The sequence below is a fragment of the Pieris napi genome, chromosome 20 (genome assembly GCF_905475465.1).
Source record: "Pieris napi chromosome 20, ilPieNapi1.2, whole genome shotgun sequence".
NCBI classification, from domain to species: Eukaryota; Metazoa; Arthropoda; class Insecta; order Lepidoptera; family Pieridae; genus Pieris; species Pieris napi.
Window position 1 is genome coordinate 9,195,249 of NC_062253.1, and position 24,197 is coordinate 9,219,445.

Genomic DNA, 24,197 nt, shown 5'->3' on the forward strand with positions numbered 1-24,197 from the left:
ATAGATTTATTATAAAACTAATGATTTTACTTATGACACATACATACTGACCACTTTCTCTTCTACAATTGGACCGTACCGATTCAGTACTACGTATTATAATTATACTTATTTTCTTCTATTGTATCTTATGACAATGACCTGATTGTACCTGTTCCAGTCCGGTGGTGGAGAGGCTGGCTATCTGCCACTCAGGTCTCCTGTTACAGAGACCAGCCCTGCGATTCTGTAACTCATTTTTCTATTTCATTTTCATTTTCTATTTCATTATTCATTCATTGATAAACAATAAACTACAAGCTCCTACCTTCTCAGAATGCCAAATCATAAAATGACTGCTTCACGACTGATTTGAGAGCGACCGCCGATGCGAAAACCGCTGTGTGAGTTCGAAAAGTGAGTTACAGAATCGCAAGGCAGTCTCTCACATACACTTCCTAATGTTATCATCTTAGTTTAATCATAATAACCTTGTATGTATATGTGAGAGAAGAAAATAAACATTATTATTATTATCGAAATGTAATCCACAGTAGTTTTAGCATGTTTTGATATTGCAATCAGAATTATTTAGAACGAATTCGTATTACCAATTTATTCAGAGCATAAAATCTCTCCTAATCTCCTCAAATTACTTTCCCGAATTCTTAGCATCTGCAAGACGCCATAAATTTTTAATTTTCCCCTTCAGTGATTTTTATCGAAGTATCCTTCGGATCCTTTAAGATTACATTTATTTATTTAAATGATTTTATCGTTAGGGGTATGGGACTATTATGTATATTTATGGGTATTTTATATATGGGTTGGTAAAACTCAAACTCAAAATATCTTTATTCAAGTGGGTAACCAAGTAACACTTTTGAATCGTCAAGTTAAATTAATCATAAATTTACATGTACTACCAGTTCGCAAGTCAAGGGCGTAGAGCGGGTAAGAAGAACTGTCAAGAAACTTTCCGCCACTCTTTTTAATCGCCAAGTATTGTCATACAAATTGTTTGAACTGGAGCAATTCAATCCCAAGGATTAGGATCATTTAAGTAGTCCTCAAATTTATAAAAAGCTTTGTTGATTAATTTTCGTTTAACAAGGGCTTTGAATTTATTTAGTATTTAGGTAGTCTGATCTTAATACATTAATTTACAAAAGTATATTTTAAAAAAATATATAAATATATTGTTTGTTGTTGATCCTTGGACACTAGTTTAATACTTGATTCACTTTTCCACTTTATTTTTTTCGTCTACCTTTTCAGACATCTGTTGTTATATACTCTGTTATAGCGTACCCAAGTTTGAGATGTGTACCTAAGTCTACCTAAATACCAATTTATTCCAGCCTCACTTGGGATGATAATAGCTTCAGAATTCCCATACAGTTTAAACGGTTATCTGCAATCCTGAAATTAAATTAAGCGAGCTCGGCAGTGTCTCGGTGGACCGGCGTTTGTTTCAAATGCGATTTAAACACCCGTTTGAGACGTGCACTTATTCACTAATTAAATTCATTTATTTAATTCATTTTCTTTACTAGGTTCTTTTATATAATAATTCAGTCTAATTGCACCAATCCAAAGAACTTAACGGCGGTCTCATCTGTCTCTTTTCATCACAACATAGATACAATGAGAGACGGAGACACAAGAGCACTTTAGTTTTTTTTTTTAATGTAATAGGAGGCAAACGGGCAGGAGGCTCACCTGATGTTAAGTGATACCGCCGCCCATGGACACTCACAATTTTTGCCACGCACCACCTCTACATGGAACCAGCTTCCCACTGAAATATTTCCGAACCAATTCGACTTAGGGTCCTTCAAGAAAAGGTCGTACCAAATCTTGAAAGGCCGGCAACGCACTTGTGAGCTTTCTGGCAATGTTAGTGTCATTTGCCTCCTATTACATAAAAAAAAGACTTCGGATCCTTCAAGTTTACCAATTCCTAAAATACACCCGCGAGCTTTTTGGAGATGAGACTGTCCATGGGCGAATTTATCACTTAACATCAGGTGAGATCCTGCCCGTTTGCCACCTATTCTGTGAAAATATATAATATATATACATATCGACGATAGAATTTACAAACAAGCGAGGTCTAAAGCTAGTTAGGTGTAAAGTAATTTCGTGTTGCGCTTTTGAACGACTATGTAAACTTCGGAGCGACAATTAACTAGTATAAGTTTTAACTATGTCACCTAGTTTGCGTTTGATATTTATGACGTTTTAATTAACTTGTCATTCCACGGATTTAGAATGACATTTTATTATGTTTTGCTTAGCACAAAAGCACATTTTTGATTGAAAACTAGATGACCCCGTGAACTTTGTTTCACCAACATATTATATTTTTGTTAAAACTTAAAACAGACTAAAGAGATCGGACCTCATACAGCATACTACATACTAATACTATGAAACACATATTTCTGAAAGCATCTACAATTAAATGACTACCAAGTGACTAAAAAGACGTCAAATTGACTAAGAACAGTTTTTATAGGAAAATTTCATTGTCGTTTTATGTTATTTCTTTAATTGTTATTTACGTTTCCCATCGTATAAACCTTCCCCGATCTTCTACAAATATTTTAAGATCATAATTAGCCAAATCGGTCCAGCCGTTCTCTAGTTTTAGCGAGACTAACGAACAGCAATTGATTTTTATATATATAGAAGATATAGACATACATAAATAATAACAATAGGTTGTGAAAAAATTCATTTATCGTTAGTCCCCACACTACTAGTTACCTGTGTTATGGGTAACTAGATAACAATGATTACGCGGTACATGGGACATTTTTAAAATGATGATTATTGGTGTGTGTTTTTATAAGTAGACTACAAGTTTAAGACACGTATTTGTGAAAATGATTTTTTCAAATATATTTGTTTTACACGTTTGAAAAAATCTCGCCCTATAATGACATCTCTGATAAAATAAATAAAAACGGAAATGGTATAAAACTGAATGAATGAAATCCAAAATATATTTTGACCTCCGCAACCACTAGAATAACGAGCCTGCAATAAAACTTCATGCAAAGCAATATTTTGTTTGAGTGGCAACATGACAAATGAAATGGAATAAACAAAATAAATAATAAGAGTTTAATATTTCATTGCAATTGGAAAATGGCGCCGTTTTATGAAAAGATAAAGCTTTTGTTATCGACTGTGTAAACAGATGGCGGTGAATGTCGAGAAAGCGGTTGACCACAGAACGGTCGGCAAAGTGATCTTAGGAATCTTAAGTTGTCTTTAGGCGTGAGCTGTTAAATATTGAAAGAAACTTTCTGAAGTTATTTAGTTATGATTCAGAGAAGACAATTTAACAAGACAAATTACTCAATAGGCATGTAGACTTTAGCTTACAAATTCTTTAAAAAACCAAACTGTAGTAAATATTTATCCAAAACTAGCTGGCCTGGCGAACATCGTACCGCCTAACAGTCGATTCTTTATTTTTTTTTAATACTTATTCTGCTATTCGGCACACCGGTTTAGCTAGTAAGATTAAAAAAAGAAAGTTGATAATACAACAAATACATTATGTCAAAAAATAAAATTTACCTTCCCGGAACCCCACCACTAACACTTGAACTTTATGATATGGTATTAAAGTTCAAATTGCCTTTAAATATTATTACGAATATTTTGTATGGGAATATAGAAAAGTGTTGTTTTTAGACTTTTTCATTCAATTTTTTAAATTTTTCTCTCCGTAAGAACCATCCTCGTACTTCAAGGAATATTATAAAAAAAGAATCAGACAAATTGGTCAAGCCGTTTTCATGTTATGTCGTGACAACGGAAAACGGGTTTCATTTTTATATATATAGATTAAAAATCGTTATAAATTTTGTTTGCAACCTTTTTTGTTGATTCTTCATTTTAAAGTTGAGTTCAGCTCTTCAACACGAAACCGTGTATGAAACGTGCAGCTTGATTGTGTGAAATATCACTTTTTGCGAGTCCAAATTACAATTTCCTTCTACAACGTTGGATGCGCACAAAGGGCCGGCGATAACAAGCTTAATTGCTCTGAGGCCCCGACTCTTATTACAAAAATGAACTTGTTCAAGCCCCTATCTTCGCTTGAAAATATATTATGAATTTAAAAAAAGGGTGCGTGTACTCATGTACGCGCGTAAGAAGTTATACTTCTTTGGCATTATTATAAATAGTTTTTGATTGCATGCAAATAATTAATTACAATTACATAATCAAAGACTGGAAAAGGAGTCATTATAGTCAATAAAGTTCAGTTTACATTTGAAAAATTAAATAAATAAATATTTATTATTATTCTCTTACATTAAGTGTAACATAAATTCTATTATTATTCAAATGTTGTTTTTAAATTATGTCCAATACCGTAGCATCTTCCGTGGGCAACTTCATTCTGTTAATTTTGCAAACACGCAACATGCTTAATATAAAGGTCGATTTACATCAAACGAACATAGAGCTAGAGCTAGAACAAGAGCATTCTTTCGTAATCTTTTAGTGTAAACGAAAGCTAGAGGTATCGATTTACATCAAACGAACATAGAGCTAGAGCTAGAACAAGAGCATTCTTTCGTAAGCTTTTAGTGTAAACAAAAGCTAGATCGAATCTTTGCTCATTCGTGTCAATTCTGTGGTTAGTATTGGTAGTGCTTCGTTATGTCTGACTCTGACAGCGATATCATTATTGCAAGTGCTGCATTTATTATTTTGTCGCGAAAACTCAAAAATAAAAGAAGGAAGAGACGTTGGTGGGTTACAAATTTAATGCATCGAAGGACACTGGATAATGTAGGTGAAACAATGACGGATATGCGAAAACAAGAAGAAAGTGGACAATTCCAAAACTTTTGTAGAATGGCGCCGGAGGATTTTGATCATTTACTATCTCTGACCATCGAAAAAATTCGAAAATCAAGTACGAATTTTAGAGACTCGATTCCTGCATATGACAAACTAGCAGAAAGTTAAAAGTAGAGTTTAAAGTAGAAAAATGTTTATTAATGATAGAAAATCTATCATTAATAAACATTTTTCTACTTGACTTGAGACCAATCCATAATTTAATCGATAAGATACGTAAACAATCGCTAGAACACAAGAACGCTTTGAAAAGACCGCTCAGTGGCGCGAGCACGTCCGAACACGCTAGAACGCTCTAAGCAACTGTTCGCGCGCTCATGCGCCGTTTACATCAAGCGAACGAGCATTCTTAGAATATTCTATAGAATCTTTGCGAACGCACTAAGAACAACGAAAGAATGCTCTACGCCTGTTTACACTAGAAGAATTTGATGTAGTGGGGATAGAATGAGCATTCGCTCGTTTGATGTAAATCGACCTTTACATGAAGCTAGAATTGAATTTGTCAATTTTTCTGTAATGCTACCATAGACGAATATTAAAAGCGTTTATCGCCGCTCCCCTTTACCCAACCTGGAGGTTTGTACATAAACCTGCAGCCAAACTTGGGTAATATATTCCTAATTAATTTATATAATACATCTACACTTGACCTTCACAGATTCTTTGTTTCTTTCAATTTATGCGGATTACGGGTTTCAACAAATTATGATTGTAAAGTTACTGTTGTTACTTATGTAACTTTAATGACGTTGTGGTTTATGACATTTTCCTTTGAATAATTGTAATGTAAAAGGAGGGTAAAACTTGCTGAGTTTCTCCGTTCTTCTCAGAACAAGGCCTCCTGGTAGTTTTGCGAACGGATGGCGTAGTCCTGCTCTTTCGTGAATTTTGTAAACGTTGTTGACATTCATAAGCATGCTCTAATAAGCATCTAAATTGAATAAACGTATTTTGATTTTGATTTTGAAAAGATTAGGGGTCCAATAAACGCCAGCAGAGGAGCCCCTGAGTTCTGAATCTAGCCCTGTCTCTGGCGCATTCTAGTGGAACTGAGTAATTGAATCAGCGTACACGCTCGTTGGCGAGCGTTGAAATACTAAATTTTTGCCTTGAGATTTTTGACTCAATTCACACTTGAAATTTTTATGTAGACTCACTTAAGGTTTAGTGTTTTTCACATTATTACACGACTTTTATCTTTACACACACACAGGAGACCGAAGAGCTGGCAGCTACCTCAGACAAAGAATTAGTCTTGCTATTCATAGGGGGAACGCTGCCAGTATCTTCGGAACCTTGCCTAAAGGGACTCCTTTTAATAATATACTTTAGTTATTATATTTTAAGGTTAGTTAGTAAATTGATAATAATAAAGTTCAAGAACAAATACATATATCTTTATTTTATGTATTTAAACAGAATGCTTATGCCTGTTGCTTTACATTCTTAATTGGAGATATATATAATACTAGCAGACCGGCCAAGCGTTGCTGTGGCTAAGGTTTTAGTTATATTACATAGTAGTAACCTAGTCATGGGGATCACCATGCTGTTTTTGGTGGTAATGCCATTAAATTGTAGCTTATGTGAAACGTTGGTGCTTTCAACACAGCGCCATCTGTTAGAATTGTGACTTTCAAATAATAAACACATATTTTGCAATAAAATAATATTGCGTATATAAATTGAGATGTAAGCTATCCTATCTTTTAAGTTAGATAAAACTGCACACGGTGTGCAAATTTGATTGAAATCGGTTCGGTAGTTTAGGAGTCCATAGCGGACAAACAACGTGACACGTAATTTATATATATTAAGATATGCTACTGCAAATGTATCTCCAGTAATGGATATCGTGTCTCTTTATAGAGTAACAATTTAGAAAGTGTTTGTAGAAAGTTGTGTTTAAAATTTTCTTTATCCTAGTGTCGGAATAACTTAAAAATACTTTAAAAGTAAACAGTGTCAGCTGGGGCGTAGTTTTAATATAAAAATGGATACGTAGTAAAAAACGAGCTTTGTCTCGGAGCTTTCATAGTTTGCGCTAGTCGCGACCATCAAAAACTCATTAAGAATATAAACTTTGGAGCCAGCCAGTGAACTCAGTTTGCTTTGATTTATTAATATATTACTTTATATACCTTTGCAAAGTGGTATTATTTTTTTTTAACCGCTAAAGTATATAGCACACAATGTTTGGTAATAAGATAACTTTTACTGCAAATATTTAAGGGCACTGACAACTTTTGTACGAATAGTAGTGAGTCATTACCCTTTAAAGTTCTGCTTACCAAAAGAATTAATGAATCTTCTTTTTGTTCATTCTTCTTCTGCCCCGTAATTAGCTACTACTTATATATATATATATAATATAATTGTGACTCGATTAACGTTTGGATTAGCGTTTACATTTTTGTTTATACATATTATTTTTCATATTACTTTAGATTTTACTTTATTTAATTTTAGTTTTGAGTTTTTTATTTGTTAATTACTTATGCACTTCTTTTACTTTACCCGCTGTAGGTGTTTCTTTTTTTATTGTTCCATATTAGGGTTGCCTGGAAGAAATCGCTTGTTAGCGATAAGGCCGCCTGTTGCTTATAACTTATGTAACCTGCTATTTTTGTTTTTTATATGTATGATTTTGTATATTATGGTAATGAAGTGTAAATAAATAAATATATAAACATTATCCGGCATCTGATCACTTAAATAAAGACACATACGTTTACAAAGAAAATACTTCGTATCCAATATAGAGGAAAGGCAACAAAGAGTATTTTATCAAGAAAAGTCCATACGACGCGGTCTAGCCGTTCCCCGTAACGTGATTAGCGGCGATCGCCAGCGCCAATGGGCTGTGAAATCCGATAGAGCGCGCCGCAAAATATTTGTTTCAGTGTTGGCTGGAAAACCTGCACTTTTCAAATATATTGGAAACTACGAATTTGAATTGTTAGTGGCAAAAGTGAATTCTTTATGAATAATATTATATATAATTCTTCTGTGAGTGTGTATGTCACTGAACTTCTCTCAAACGACTGGACCGATTTTGATGAAATTTTTTGTGTGTGTTCAAGGGGATCTGGGAATGGTTTAGATTTATAAATCAGCCCGGCAGATGGCGCTGCAGTCGGTACTTTCATACTTTGTTTAATATCCTGATCGCTTGAAATATCATGCAGGACAACGTCTGTGGGGTCCACTAGTATATATATATAATATTTGTACTATAATAAATAATTTAACAAATGCATCTCTTTAAGATAAAACTGCCAGTTTTTTTAATTATATTCCTTTTTCGTTCTTAAAATCTTAGTCTTGGGTACAATTATTAATGTATTATTTTTTTGTTACAGGTATGAATTTACTATAAATTAGCTGCTAAGTGGTATACAGTAAGTGCTCAACCTAATCTCTATTTATATAAAATTCTCGTGTCACAATGTTCGTTCCCATACTCCTACGAAACGGCTGGACCAATTCTAATGATTTTTTTTATTAATATTCAGTAAGTCTCAGAATCAGCTACTATCTATCCTTCAAACCCTTAAGTGATAAGGGGTGTCCACCCCAATTTTTTTTATACATAAATTTATTATGCATACAAAAATACATTACATCCCTTAATTTTCATCTACCCTCTACGATCGACCCCTATTTTTTATTTGTTAGTTAAGAAGGTTTATATAGTGAAAAATTACAGAAAAACATAAAAAGTTTTCATTCCGGAAAAATGTTGGTATGTACTAAAAAGGTAGGCTAGGCATTGAGGAAAAACGAAGTTCGCGGGGGCAGCTAGTAATGTTATAAAAATAAATTATAATATATAAGCCAATAAACGTATGGAAAAATTCATATAAAATAAACTTTCCATTGTTACTTTTTACTATCCTAAAGTGTATTACACATATTGAACTATGATACTTAAACTAATGATTAATTTTAATTTATAAATTTTTGAATATTGTCTATCATAAAATACTAACTAATATTTGCCCTTCAACATATACACGATACATTTACACACTCTTGGGTCAGCGACCATACTATATATTGTGTATTTAGACATCCAATCTCATAATTAAATTCACTAAACCTAAAGACAGATGGGTACGTCAGAGACACACAAGCAGTATTGTTTACAATATACCCACATATAATCGCTTCCTTGGCAAACTGTTGAGACTATACCATATCTATGTATAAGCTGTCCTTTGTTTATAAACGTTTTCATAGTAATCACCATGAATCTGCCAAAGAGTTGTAAACTAGGTCAAAACTATTACAAAACTTTTAAACTATCGAAATATTTATGGATCTGGTCTAATTAATATTTCGACAACGCCAATATTAACATACAAAATGAAACAAATAATTATCATAAGTTTAACAGTGTTCAAATTTTGGTAGGATAAAATAAGTATAGGCTTTTAAATTTTTGTCTTTCTTAATTACACAGGTATATAAAAACATTGGTTGGTTGGTTTGGTTTTAGACGCTCAATAGGTCCTTTGTATGTAAATAAAAACCTTCCTTCTAGGTGATGTATCCGCTCAACTTAATATATACGCGTCACGTTATTTGTCCGCTATTGACTCCTAAACTACTGAACCGATTTCAATCAAATTTCGCACACCGTGTGCAGTTTGATCTAACTTAAAAGATAGGATAGCTTACATCTCAATGTATACCCTATTATATGTATATTTATTTGTTAATTATTTATATGTAAAAATATATACGAGTAGTTTAAATTAGCAATGAACCCATGATAATGGTGCAATCAGACTCACGCGAGAAGTATCAAGTTGGTCCGTATATACTACGTAACGTACTCTATATGTGAAATTGGATAGCTAGAATACATTGATACAGTTGTTACATCAATACATCCGGTATAGTTCACTACACGAATAATATTTGAACAATGTACGTGCTTTCGGTTAATTCCATACGACCAGAGCTTTTATTTTCTATACAAAAATATTATCATTAACTATTTGTTGTGGATATTCGTATGAATGTTTAATGTAAGGACTCTTTTAATATAATTATCATTTACAATATTCTTAACTTACATAGTATTAATAATAATAAGATATTTTTATAAATAGGAAATTTAAACAATTAAAGAAAAAACGTTTCGACTAAAAGATGGATCGATACCAACTCCGGGGAAATAAATACAGATAATGCAACTTTCTCTACAGCTGTGATACTTTTTGACATCCAACACCTTTTGTCTTCAGTCACCGTGACCACGCACGCTGTAAAGCACGCGAAACGTCGGATAAATTTAAGATTATGTTAAATAATTGTAAATTTATAATAATACATAACTTCAATCTGGTCAAAAAGTTTTTTCTTTAAATGTGTAAAGGTTATGTCAATCAAAGACAATACTAAATTTAAACAAATTTAAAAAGTTGGATCCCTGTGGCAGTGTGCCTTTAACGCTGGCATCATTTCCTCGCTGTATTGCATTACTTATTCGTTGAGCGAGGAAAGCACCAGCTCTGGGTTCACCGTCACTATCTACCAGGTGCCAACTTGAATCTTGAATTAGCGCCTGAGCACTCGAACCCCACGACCCAAGAGTCTCTACTCCAAAGGGAACAAAATCGAAGTAATAACAATAGTAACTTTTTTAATTCAGTCTCCATTAGGTAGGCGGCCCATTGTAATGCCTAGTAATAGAATAGTTCGCTTGAAGGGAACGGAAGGTATAAAGAAAATTGGATAATAAAATTTTCAAACATCTGTTGATAGCTTTGAATTCCAGGAAATAAATTTGATTAACAATTTCGATATTACCATGACAGTGAATTAAGAAAGAATAATAACCATACGTCTTCGTGATTTATCGTAACCGTTGAAATAGCTTTTCTTTCATTTTCCTTCGCTTTTTTAATCTTGCAGCTGTTCCCATGAATTTAGGGGAGTATTGTATTGAGGGAACTCTTGTTATATGTAACAAAAGGTTTTGTTCGAATATTAATCTCTACGGAAATACGACCATTACCGTTATTTCATCATAATGCAATTTCATCTCTATAAAATCATGAATAATAATGATGAAATTAATAAATAGCAAAAAATATATGAAAACATTAGTATGTAACTCAATAACTAATAATTTACATACCGCATTTATCGATTTCAATAGAAACTGAGACTTCTATAGAGTCAAGGACAATACATAGATATAATCTAGACTTAAATCTCAAACTCAAAATATCTTTATTCATATAGGTAAACAAGTACACTTATGAACGTCAAAAAAGAAGTTACATTAATTGTAAATTTACATTTACTACCAGTTCCAAGAAGAACTGGCAAGGACCTCTCCGCCACTCTTTTTAATCGCTAGTTTTGAGTCATACAAATTGTTTGAACTAGAGCAAATCAATCCCAAGGATTAGCACCATTTAAAAGTGTGCCGAGCGTTGGCATGCTTTTATTAATAATTAAATTTTACATTTAATTCTCTTGGTAGTAGAAGACGATCAATAGAAATAAAAAATATTAATTAATACTTTTTAGATTTAGTTAATTAATTATTTTTGTAAACAGCAGTTGGCCTAGTGGCTTCAGCATGTGACTCTCATCCCTGTCGTAGGTTCGATCCCCAGCTGTGCACCAATTTACTTTGTGTCTATGTGCTCATTTAAGAAAAACAACGTGAGGAGATTGGTATACCATAAACCTAACAAAGACGGCGTGTAAAATTTTAGGTCTAAGACTCAGGTCTGAGAGACTCAGGATTGAGAGACAACACAATAACTGCCAGTTAAACTAATACAATAATTAAATAAACGTTAGAAATGAACAATTTCCATATTATCTTTCCATACGGATATTCCTGTTATCCGGTTAAAGCGCCTCGAAAGTCCGGGTATCCGGATAAAAGCACAAAGGCGATTGTCGAGCACCTTTTGTGCTAGAACAATGATCGGTTCTGTGTCGACTTTAATTCCTATTGGAAAAATCTCAAAGACGTATCGCTTTATATAGCTATCTTGAATATATAATCCCCTCCTACAGCCACCTGTAGCGGATAACCCTTAAATATGACTTGACTACTTCTAACGGATATTAACACATTATTTTATGACTAGATGACCCGTATCGCCTACATATAAAAGCAGTAGCTACAACCTTTTTAGGTCTCACATTTCTGTATCTGTTTTATGATCATTTGCCAATCTAATAGATTGACACACGCCGTCGAATTTTTAGGTCTAATAGGCCAGTCATTATAGACATTCGAAATCGAAAATTTGATAATAATTCCAAAAGTTTTCAAACTTCGGTCAAGTGAATGGTACATTGGGACGACAATAAATCTCATTTTGCAACCTTGTCCGCAGTCCGGAACATTGTTAAAATTGCAATTAAATTAATTTTTGCTGTATGGTCGTGAAAAAAATTCCAAAAGTTCTGCAAACTTGGGGAAGTTTTCGATATAATATTTCATATCACGTATAAAATTTGCAACCAACCTAAGTGTACGGAACATTTTTTGTTATTTATTTTATTTTCGATATATCTGTCAAATTTGCAGAACTTTTGGAACGTTTTCCTTCAGTTTAATAAAGAAAAACATTAATTTTTAATAACAAAAAATGTTCCGTACACTTAGGTTGGTTGCAAATTTTATACGTGATATGAAATATTATATCGAAAACTTCCCCAAGTTTGCAGAACTTTTGGAATTTTTTTCACGACCAAAACTTATTTTTAACAATGTTCCGGACCGCAGAGCAGGTTGCAAAATTTTATAGTTTGTTTTAATACCACTCCCGACGTTACATCAAAATTTGAAAACTTTTAGAATTATTATGAATTAATTGTCTTGACTGACTGGTCTATAAGGCGCGAAACACACAGAAAGGGAGCGTTCAAGTATTACGAAACGCAATTTTTGGAGATTATTGACCCGTAACGTTATTCAGTACCCAAGTACAGTACTGTACCCAAGTAAAACGTTTCGTGACCACCTAGTCAGGTGTAAGTCGAAAAAAATATTAACAATAACGCGTAATTTAATCCCCACCCCGCATCGTAACGTTTTACAAAAGGACCCCCCCCCCCCCTAATACGTTACGTAATACTTGAACGCTCCCTAAGGTGAAGGCGCGGCGCAGGCATCTTGCCGCTTCAAAACGCGTCGATACAAAATGATACGTAAGCGGCACGTTACTCAAGTGGCGTGGCACAGGCAAGTCGTATCGTCGCCTGTTCCACATATGCGAGCGCATCTTCGTCACCTGAAGAGGAAGACATGCTATCACGATAAAGTCAGCCTGCGTAATGGCTCTTTGTGCCGTCTCTTCGCCTCTTTGATATAATTTAAGTCGCATCCGTGCTGGCTCTGCGCCTGCGTCGCGCCTTCACCTTACGCCTTTTCTGTGTGTTTCGCGCCTAAGACAAGCTGGTGTCCTCACGATGTCCACCTTCACCGTTGGAGCCAATATTAAATGCGCACATAGAAAGAAATTTTGGTGCACAGCCGGGGTCGAATCTAAAAACTCGGGGATGAGACCCGCACGCTGAAGCCACTAGGACAACACTGCTCCATATCTACCACCGAAATCATGGCAAAATTTAATACAAAATTTCTAAAAAGCATCTAAATAAATATATGACAACCAAGTGGCAATTGTTATTTCTAAAAAAAACATATATTTTATTAAAAAAACTTGACCAAACAATTATTACGTAAAACATAAAAGCTTGTAATAACAGCTGGGCGTATTTTGATGTTTCCCAACAAATTGTTATTTTTATAGCCGCAATAAGGACTTTCAGCAAATTAATAAGGCGTAGCGGACTTCGGCAGTTTATTAAGAGACATTATGACAGAGAACTTCTTACTCAAAGAAGAAATTCCATTCAAATAAAAGTTACAAACTACTGCTTTTATTAAGTTATTTACTTTATATTTTAAATTTGGAACAACAGGCTATTTTTCGAGTTTATCCTCTCCTAAAAGACAAATCCTCTTTTGTTATAACAGGTATTGTACATTTTTCTTATATTTCCTATGTTTTTATATAATTAATAAATTACGAATTGTCCTTAAGATCGTAATGTTAAATCTATTCCGATTTATTCTAATACTGCTTTCAATGGCTTAGGTATTATGTTAGTTTTCTATTGTATTAATATTAAATTCCTGTAAAAATAGGAAATAATAAATAAATGTTTCCTAATAGAATAAATAAATTAACCTTTTTCGGAAAGGATATCTAATATATATATACATTATACACGTTATACAATGTTACAAGCTTCGGATCGTGCAAAATATTTGTTCTAGTAGTAAAGTCAAAGTCAATGTCAAAATCATTTATTTATATAGTAAACACAATGTACACTTATGAACGTCCAAAAATAAATATACATTAAATGCTACTAATTTAACATTTACTGCCAGTTCTCAAATCAAGGGCGTAGAACGGAAGAGACAAACTGGCAATAAACTGTCCGCCACTCTTTTTAATCGCCAAGTTTTTTGTTTTACACAACGTTTGTAAGGAGCTGCAACCATTACACCATGTTCCACATGACATCTTAAGTAATAAATTAAATTAAAATAAAATAAATTAAAAATAAATATTTGTCCTCTATCAGCAGGAGGCATGGTGAAATAGGAGCACGCACTTACATTCTCGTGGGAACAACACGCAAATACATAATCGAAATAACTTACATTACCGCAGTAATCCAGTTATATACAACATAACAATGTTCGCTATTTTTTAATTTGCCCCCAACCTTTGTCTGCCCTTCATGACAAACACTATTTTTGAAATAAGCAACAGAGGTAAAAGTAAGGTTCAACTCGACAAGACGTCTCGAGAGGCAAACACTGTCTTGTCAAGTGTTAGTGAACACTTTATAAAAGCTTGATTTGAAATACGGGATATTTTATAAAATTGCTTTTAGTTATATTGTTTTATAGACACTGGTACCTCATACTAGGGCATTCATGTTGTGTGAGACCGTACTCTTTTAAGGTACAAATAAAAAATTAAATACATTACTCAAAAATATATAGAAATAAATATTGATTATTTGTTTTTATTTAGACAAATTTGCTTAAGTATTGATTGTTTGGTGTTAAAAGGGTGAAAATTTATTACCTTTAATTTTACATTTTGTATTTGTAATGTCAAATCTATAATATAAAAATGAATCGCAAAATGTGTTGGTAAGCGCATAACTCAACAACGCCTGGACCAATTTGCCCAATTTTTTTTTTAAATATTCCTTGAAGTACGAGGATGGTTCTTACGGAGAGAAAAATTATAAACAAATTGGTGAAAACGTCTAAAAACAACACTTTTCTATATTCCCATACAAAAAATTCGTAATAATACTTATAAGTCAATTTGAACTTTAATACAATTGTTAGTGGAGGGGTTCTGGGAAGGTAAATTTTTATTTTTTGACATAATGTATTTGTTGTCTTATCAACTTTCTTTTTTATCTTACTAGCTAGACCGGTGTCCCGAATAGCAGAATAAGTATTTAAAAAAAATAAAGATTCGACTGTTAGGCGGTACGATGTTCGCCAGGCCAGCTAGTCAAAAAATAAAAATTGTTCAAAAAAAATTGGGGTGGTTCTCAGACATACATACATAAAACATTTCATATAAATCGGTAAACTAGACCACTTCGCATAAATTTTGTTAAACGGGATTTTATTTATTCTTAAAAGGCCGGCAACGCACTGGCGAGCCCTCTGGCATTGAGAGTGTCCATGGGCGGCGTATCACTTATCATCAGTAGAGGCTCCTGCCTGTTTTCCCTCTAAAAAAATATAGTTAGATAGTTACTAAATAAATAAGGCTTATTTGGATTGGGTTTGATTCTTACCATAATAATTATTTTAACATAACCTAAACGATTTCTTTAGACCAAACGTTTAAAATGGCTTAAGTAAGCGTCAATTCTTAATGCACATCTAAGAATACGGCTGTAAACTAATTATAATTAAGAAATTGTTCTCTCGTAGCAGTTAAGTAAAGAGAGAAACAAAATTAAATATTAATTAGCGTAGTTCTTTAGGCGGCGTCTCTTTAAAAATGCAATTAATTAAATATTCCATTACCGCCAGGCACTTTAAATAGCTTGGTGCCTAAAGTGGTACCTACTGTAGTTTAGTACTAGGCTATTCGAGTTATATTATTAACTAGGTGTTATTCACCAGTGTATATAGTTTATTATTAAGTTAAAAAGTACTTATAAGTTTTCCTTATTAACTGAAAAATTTAAGTTTGTCCTGTATGATTGTTATATAAACTAGCGGACACGACAGACGTTGTCCTGCATGATATTTCAAGTGATTAGGATATTAAACAAGGTATGAAAGTACCGACAGCAGCGCCATCTGCCGGGCTGATTTGTGAATCCAAACCATCCAGGGCGCAACCCGAACGCATGCAAAAAATTCATGCGAATCGGTTCGGTCATTTAATAGGAGTTCAGTGGCATACACACGTTCAGTAGAATTATATGTATTTAAGTTTGCTTGCACATTTCTTAGTAAAGTTATATCCAGATGATTCTGATTGATAGAAAAATATACCATATTTTATTCAAAACGGTTTCTTATATAGAGTACGTAGTTTTAATTATGTTAAGTATATGTAATATATATAATATATTTGTATTTTTGCAAGATAAAACCGAAAAACTTGTTTCCAGTACAAGTTCGTCGTGGACACTTACATATATTACTAATAACGTAAGAATAATGACAATACATTTATTATTTACTAGCAGCAAAGCGACATATAATTTGACAAGAAAAGGCATAAAAAATTAGTTTAATGAGGTCAATTTCATAATTTAAATAAATTAGACTTTAAATTCGAAATTTGAAAAGGTATATTGTAACTTCCGGGCCGAGAGTTCCTTCACAGACAAAAGCGGCCTCCGACGATACTGTAACAGCTTTAAAAGCTGTTTTGTTATAGCTTTAAGTAAACCTTCTTGAATATAGGTTTTTGTTTACCCTGGACTGGAGGTTTGAAAGGAACAACGAAATTCTTATATCCGAATGCAAAGTTATGGTACAATCGGAATAAATGCTGAAGAGTTTCTACACGGTCCGCTTCAGAAGACATGTTCTTTTGCGACCAAGCGAACTGTGGAATCGACTCCCGGTGGGGGTAGTCCCGGGGAGATACGACCTTCAACTGTTTAAATCAAGAGCATACTCCTCCCTCCTACGGCTTAAAGTCCGTCCCGTAAGCTTGGTTGCCCCCTATGCTGTAAAAAAATAAGACTGTTAACCAGCACGCGAGGAAGTTACAGCAAAAATATTGGTTGTTCGTAAAGTAGGTTTACGATCGAGATGTTTACGTGATAACGTCTTATTGGTGTAGTTATATAAGTTTTTGGGAAGTAAGGAATTAATGAAGATAACAATTTTTTCAAATTTTAAATTACATCTATCGTTTTATTCACACTTTTGATGATAAATTTCGGGTGTAAAATGACAAGTTTACTTATTCGACTATGATATACAATTTTCTTCATACATTCACGGAATGACTGGCAGCGCTCGAGATGAGACGGGAGATCGGTCCGTCTCTCTCTCGTTATACCTGCGATCGCGCTCGTGAGGTTTTGGTGTGACACAAGTTTCTGAACATGTCACCCGACTAAAACGATTTTGAAGACGTTATCACGTCAATAAAAATAAACTTCCTGTAAACAAATCAAGAATCTTTGCTTAGACAAATTTGACTCTATTTTAAGATGTAGCCATAATGCAAGGAATGGTCGCGAAGGACAGTTTACATTCTCTCAGACTATTCTTGCACCTGTAATTTAATTATCTATATCGGCACACATACACAGTATGAACGCTGATGTGTCAACTGTCACTTAAATGTTAGCTGTCACTAATAATTGACTTCTTTCAATGAATTGAATTTAAAATTGGCCTTTATTTAAATTTAAAACGAACTAATCAATATTGTTTATTATTAATTTTACCTTTAGAACCACTTTTTGAATTAAAGTAACACCACGTACACGATTGTTCAAATTGTCAAAGCTCTTCCAAATACAACATTATAGTATAATATTCAAAGGCGATAGAAATCAATTGTGTAGAAACTGGAAACGTCCTTTGACCATAACTAGTAATAATAATTATAGTACATAGAATTTACAACAAATTTCGATTAATACCAGTGTCAAGAACAATTTTAAGAAGCTATTTAACTATCTAGCTAGCTAATAGTGGCGGAGAGTTTTTTGCCAGTTCTTCTCTTCCGTTCTACGCCCTTGATTTGAGAACTGGCAGTAAATGTGAAATGTGACGAGTCATAAGTGTACATTATGTTACCTATATGATTAAATGATTTTTTACTTTACTTACTTTAAACTCAAACTCAAACTATATTCATGTAGGTAAACAAGTACACTTATGAATTGTCAAGTTAAATTAATTGTAAATTTACATTTACTACCAGTTCGCAAGCCAAGGGCGTAGAGCGGGTAAGAAGAACTGGCAAGAAACTTTCCGCCACTCTTTTTAATCGCCAAGTATTGTCATACAAATTGTTTGAACTGGAGAAAATCAATCCCAGATGATACGATAGATTTTAATAAGGTCTAAAGAAGGAAATTGCAGTGAGAATTTGGAAATACAGTACATTTTCTTTTCGATAGCAATCAAATATTTACTTGTATATATAACTAGAAAATTTTTACTATCTTTCGGTGTTATTGAAAGTAGATTTTTATTTTGCAAGTTCATTTGTTCATATTGAACAGTTCGCAATATTCCTGAAATTGGATGCATCTTCAGTTCCGTTTCAGCTCATAGCTATCGTATAAACGTATTGTGAGATTTTAAATTAATTTTATCTAGAATATAAGAATGGGAACTTCGCTCTTTAAGAAACTCGATGAAAGTAAATGGTAAAAATTACCTTATCAAATATAAAATGATAAATTAATACAGCTTAGTGGCTTTAGCGTGCGAACCTCAGTTTTGCACCTACGGACATATTTTTCTATGTGCGTATTTCACACACAGTGAAAGAAAACAAGCATAGATGAGAAGCGAAAACGTGAAACAGATACTAAAAAATCCTCAATTTTGCATGTAATTTTAATAAATGTGTGTTTGTAAAAAAATATAATAAACAGTGAAGCAATGTGGAAATTCAATCATTAGTATTGAGAATTGTACGGGAAGAGTATAATTGCATCGATACTATTTTGTATTTCCAATTCACTTATGTCACTGTTAAAATTTTTAAATAATATTTATGTTTAAATACCGTAATATATTCAGGCAGACGACATAACAAATTCAAAAAAGTTAAAGTGGAAATGGGCCGCGTTTATACGCGGGCTATATGACGTCACAAGATGACAGATGGGTCAAAACGATCCTTACATGGAATGGTCCAGTGGGAAGAAAAAACGACTCGACACTGCGACTCTCATCCCTGAGGTCGTAGGTTCGATCCCCGGCCGTGCACCAATGGACTTTCTTTCTATGTGCGCATTGAACATTAGCTCGTACTGTGAATCAAAACATAGTGAAGAAACCGGCTTGCTTAGACCCAAAAAGTCAACGGCGTGTGTCAGGCACAGAAGGCTGATCACCTACTTGCCGATTAGATTAACAAATGATCATGTAACAGATTGTAGCGCCATTGAATTTTTTTACATGCACTATTTATTATATATAAGAGACGCTTTATATCGACTTAAATTCAAAAATCTTACACTTAAGTTAACGCACTTGTAATGCCGCGACGGTTCTGAATTGAAATTAAAATACCTTATGTAATTTAATACATTTTTTTTTTCTCTCAGTGGTTGCCTGGAAGAGATCGCTCGAAAGGCCGCGATAAGGCCGCCAGTTGCCATCATACAAATCCATGAAAAATATATTAGTTACTTTTTTTTACGTTAACAGTCAGTTATATTGATTATGACATATTAATTAATAACTTATTAAAAAAAACCAATAAACGTCCTTTTTAGCTTCCCTAATTGGAAGCTATTTTTTATTCTGTACGAGATACTTGTAATGAACGAATATATGCCACCGTAAGTGCAAGGAGAAACTTATAAAAGCTAATTTCTTTACACTAAGTTTCTCAAGAAAGCTCAGAATTAATAATAACTTTAAATACTTAATCGTGCCTCTTTGAAATAATTCGCTAGAATAACTGAGCAATTTTCCTTTCATTTCACTTGTTTTTCTTCGAGTTAATTATCTCAGCCTTTTTAATATAATTTAAATTCTTTATATAGGTCAGGCGTGTTTTTCCAGGACTGTGGAATTTTGAGGAAAACGGCAGATTTCTCAACGGTTATTATATTGAAAAAATATTATAAAACAGACTTATATATGTTAACGTAAAATTGTAAACACCGTTAGATTGTAATCTATCTCGCGAGATTATAAACTGTCGAAAGATTGTGAACCTCAGCGTACTGCTTACAATTTAACGTATTATTATTCGGTAGATTGTACTACACTAACTTAGTTAGCATTCAAACTTCTTTGGTTAATTACAGATTAATTTTACTTTCCAACAATTTCATATAACTACCGAATAATAATACGTTAAATTGTAAGCAGTTCGTAATTATATAATTCGCAACATGGCGTCACACATTTAGAACAAAAAGTATCATTTAAAAAAAAATGTATTTGTGTAAATAAAAAAAAACATGTGTTAACTACTAATTTCAGGGTGTCGATTTTTTGTTACGGTGTGCGCGCGCATAGTAAAAATTTACTCTCATCATTTTTCCCTAACGCGCCAAAAGAAGTATGTATAACTTCAAAAGCGTATCATCTGCTCAGCCCGGACTTTATTCCTAACACTAAACTCATGTTAAAAGAATTAAATAAATATAACTTTAACGCCATCTAGTGACAGCTGATACAATTAAAACTTCAAGCACATTCGGTAGTCTAAAACAATTTTCTGTTTATTTTTGTAATCCATAAACACATAGAAAAGCTTTTAACAGCCTTTCAATTTGTGGTTTTGCTACGATTTTTATGGCAGGCGTTTTAAAACTTGATTATTAAAAAATAAAATACTTTACATAACTTTTAGATAGTACAAGTAGCCTTTACACTTTTTTATTGTATTTATATAATTCTGGAAACCGTCTCTGTTATACTAATTAAACCCTAAACCTACTAAAAATAAAAAGGATTATCCCATAACAAAGTTTCAATGCGACTATAGTCTATTCGCCTTTGTTTCGATATGTGTCCCGGAACTATTATTTTATTCAAATTCTATTTTATCCTGAAAGGGATGACTGACAAGGAGAAACCCATTTACCACGATAATAGATTTTAGGACCTTAGATAAAAGTGATGATAATACAATTCCGTCCGAATAGCTATTGTTTTTAATAGTTATAGTGTTATTAAAGTCTATCAAATGTCACAGAGACTAAATTAGTCTATTGACACGTACTTAACTATATGTCTCTTTCTTTCAAATGTGTATGTTAACGTAAAATTGTAAACACCGTTAGATTGTAATCTATCTCGCGAGATTATAAACTGTCGAAAGATTGTGAACCTCAGCTTACTGCTTACAATTTAACGTATTATTATTCGGTAGATTGTACTACACTAACTTAGTTATCATTCAAAGTTCTTTGGTCAATTACAGATTAATTTTACTTCCCAACAATTTCATATAACTACCGAATAATAATACCTTAAATTGTAAGCAGTTCGTTGAGGTTCACAATCATTCGACAGTTTACAATCTCGCGAGATATATTACAATCTAACGGTGTTTACAATTTTACGGTGACATGTATACGCTGTGATGAAGCGGAAGAGTACTTTAGTCAAAACTGTGAGTTAATACTAGTTTATATGTTTTTAAACAGTGCGCAATTACATTCAGCGTAAACGTCCTTTCACTGGAAATCGAACGCGTGATTCATAAGCTAAAAAGCTACGCTCAAAGAACCGCAAAAAAATTGATTGTTTCCAAAAATATGTTTTTTGTACTTTCCGATAATTTTGTTTGATAAAAAAAGTAAAATCAGTGCCGCTACAACGTTTTTAGGTCCGGGCCTCAGATTTCTGTATCTATTTCATGACTAGCCTCATGTGCCTGACACACGCCGTCGACTCTTTGGGTCTAATGCAAGCCGGTTTCCTCACGATGTTATCCTTCACCGATCGAGCGAATGTTAAATGCGCACATAGAATGAAACAACAACAAACTCCAGTGGTGCACAGACGGGGTTTGAACCTACGACCTCAGGGATGAGATTCTCACGCTGAAGCCACTAGGCCAACACTGCTTACTTGTTTGATAAAAGGCAATTATTATCCACTCTTATAATAAAGGGAGGATATATTTTTGCAAACAAGAGAATTTTTTTCCGGGCAGTTTCTCTTCGTAAATACTAAAACTCTATCGAAGTCTAGTTATGTATTTTTCTGATCCCGTTATAATCATGATTCATGTGACGTCAGAATTCATAAATGAATATTCCCGAAACAAAAGTTAAAATAAAACAGGTTAAAAATATATTGTGGTATTTTGTTTACACGTTGCAATGTTGACAATTGTTAACTGCAAGCGAATGTTTCAAATATAAATCCATCTAAATATTGGCTTAAACATTCAGAAATGTTATAAAACAGTTTTGACAGCGATAGCACAGTATATAGTTCCGCGGAAAAGCGACGCAAACAATAAAGATGTGTCAAAACTTTCAGAGACAATCCCGAAGCGAATATATCTGAAAAGTTTTATAGTCTGTAGAGTAAACACTTTTATTAGGTCGTCGTTAAAAGTTAATCTTTTTGTTTAAATACTTTTATTTGTATTATTATATGTATCTTAATTACGTATGATCTGGATGTCCGTCGTTCCTAGCGATTTTCGATGTTGCTGGCGGAATTATTTCCGAAAGGCCGGCAACGCATTTGCGAGCCTGGTATTATGAGACCATGGACAGCGGTATCATTTAACATCAGCTGAGCCACCTCATGGTCGGCCTATAAAACTTGGGCTGATAGATTTTTGCATCGTTATTATTATTGGTTGACGCGGCTTGAAATGGAGTGCGTGCCCCAAGATCCCCCCTCTGCCCCACCTAGGGGTATAGGACCATAACTAAGTCAGATTAGACAATAATGAACTGAATTTTATTTAACTAAAACTGTTTATAGCAAAACTAAGCTATATAATAGTTTTGCGAAATATGCAGCCTTAAGTTAAGCCTAGCTCATTTTTTTTTTTTTTTAAGACAATTCACACCAATTGACCTAGTCCCATGCTAAGCTGGTGAAGCTTGTGTTATGGGTACTAGGCAACGGATATACATACATATTATAGATAGATATACATATAAATACATATTTAAACACCCAAGACCTAAGAACAACACCAAATGCTCATCACATCGATGTTCGCCTCAGCCGGGGATCGAACCCGGGACCCATGGATTCGCAGTCAGGGGTAGTAACCACTAGACCAATGAGTCGTCAACGTAATTGATTCGTCTACAAGTCGACATGACACACTGATAAAACATCCGGCTAAAACCATACAGCATATTATTTATATAGAACTATGTTTTACGTGCATACAGCTGATGCCTTAAACCTGGACTAAATATACGGTAAATTAAGGTCGATTAGGGGTCGTTCAAGTATTACGTAAGCAGATTTACTGCAATTTATCCAACCCCCCCCCCCCCCCCCCCTTCTTCTTGTCAGCAAAAGAAAGCAGGGCTCTCAAAAATAATACATACGTATAATTTTTTTGTAGGAATCCTCGAAAATGCATTTCGTTTTCAAGCATAGACAATGTGTCGGTAAATAGAAAGTAAATAATTAATGCTTTCACCAAATAAGAAAATCAAAGGAAAATAGTGCTTACAAAATACTTGAACCGCCCCTTAGCACAACTCCAATTTTACCCAGGTAAAAATTATAATTCCAGGTAAATTCTTGCAAGCCCAGCGAAAAATGTATAACAACGTTAAAAATAAATGAATTCCTTTCCTATCAGCCATTATTGAGATTCCAATGTGAGGAATTCATGTTAGTAGGTCAACCACGTAATAATATGTAGGTTGTGCATTGTATGAAGTTGCTCACGTAGGAATATTATCCAACTAACTTGAATCCTGTTGAAAAAAAATAACAATGATACAATTGTCGTTCTCTAGTAATTCGTTGTAATATTTCAGATATATCTGTCACCGTAAAATGGTAAACACCGTTAGATTGTAATCTGTCTCGCGAGATTATAAACTGTCGAAAG

At 33.6% G+C, this 24,197-nt stretch overlaps 1 protein-coding gene across 2 annotated transcripts in view; it reads left to right on the plus strand.

The window, feature by feature from the left end:
* Positions 1 to 24,197, plus strand: part of LOC125059808 (syndecan) — a 268,128-nt gene that overhangs the window by 214,163 nt on the left and 29,768 nt on the right. The gene's annotated exons all lie outside the window — the stretch shown is intronic.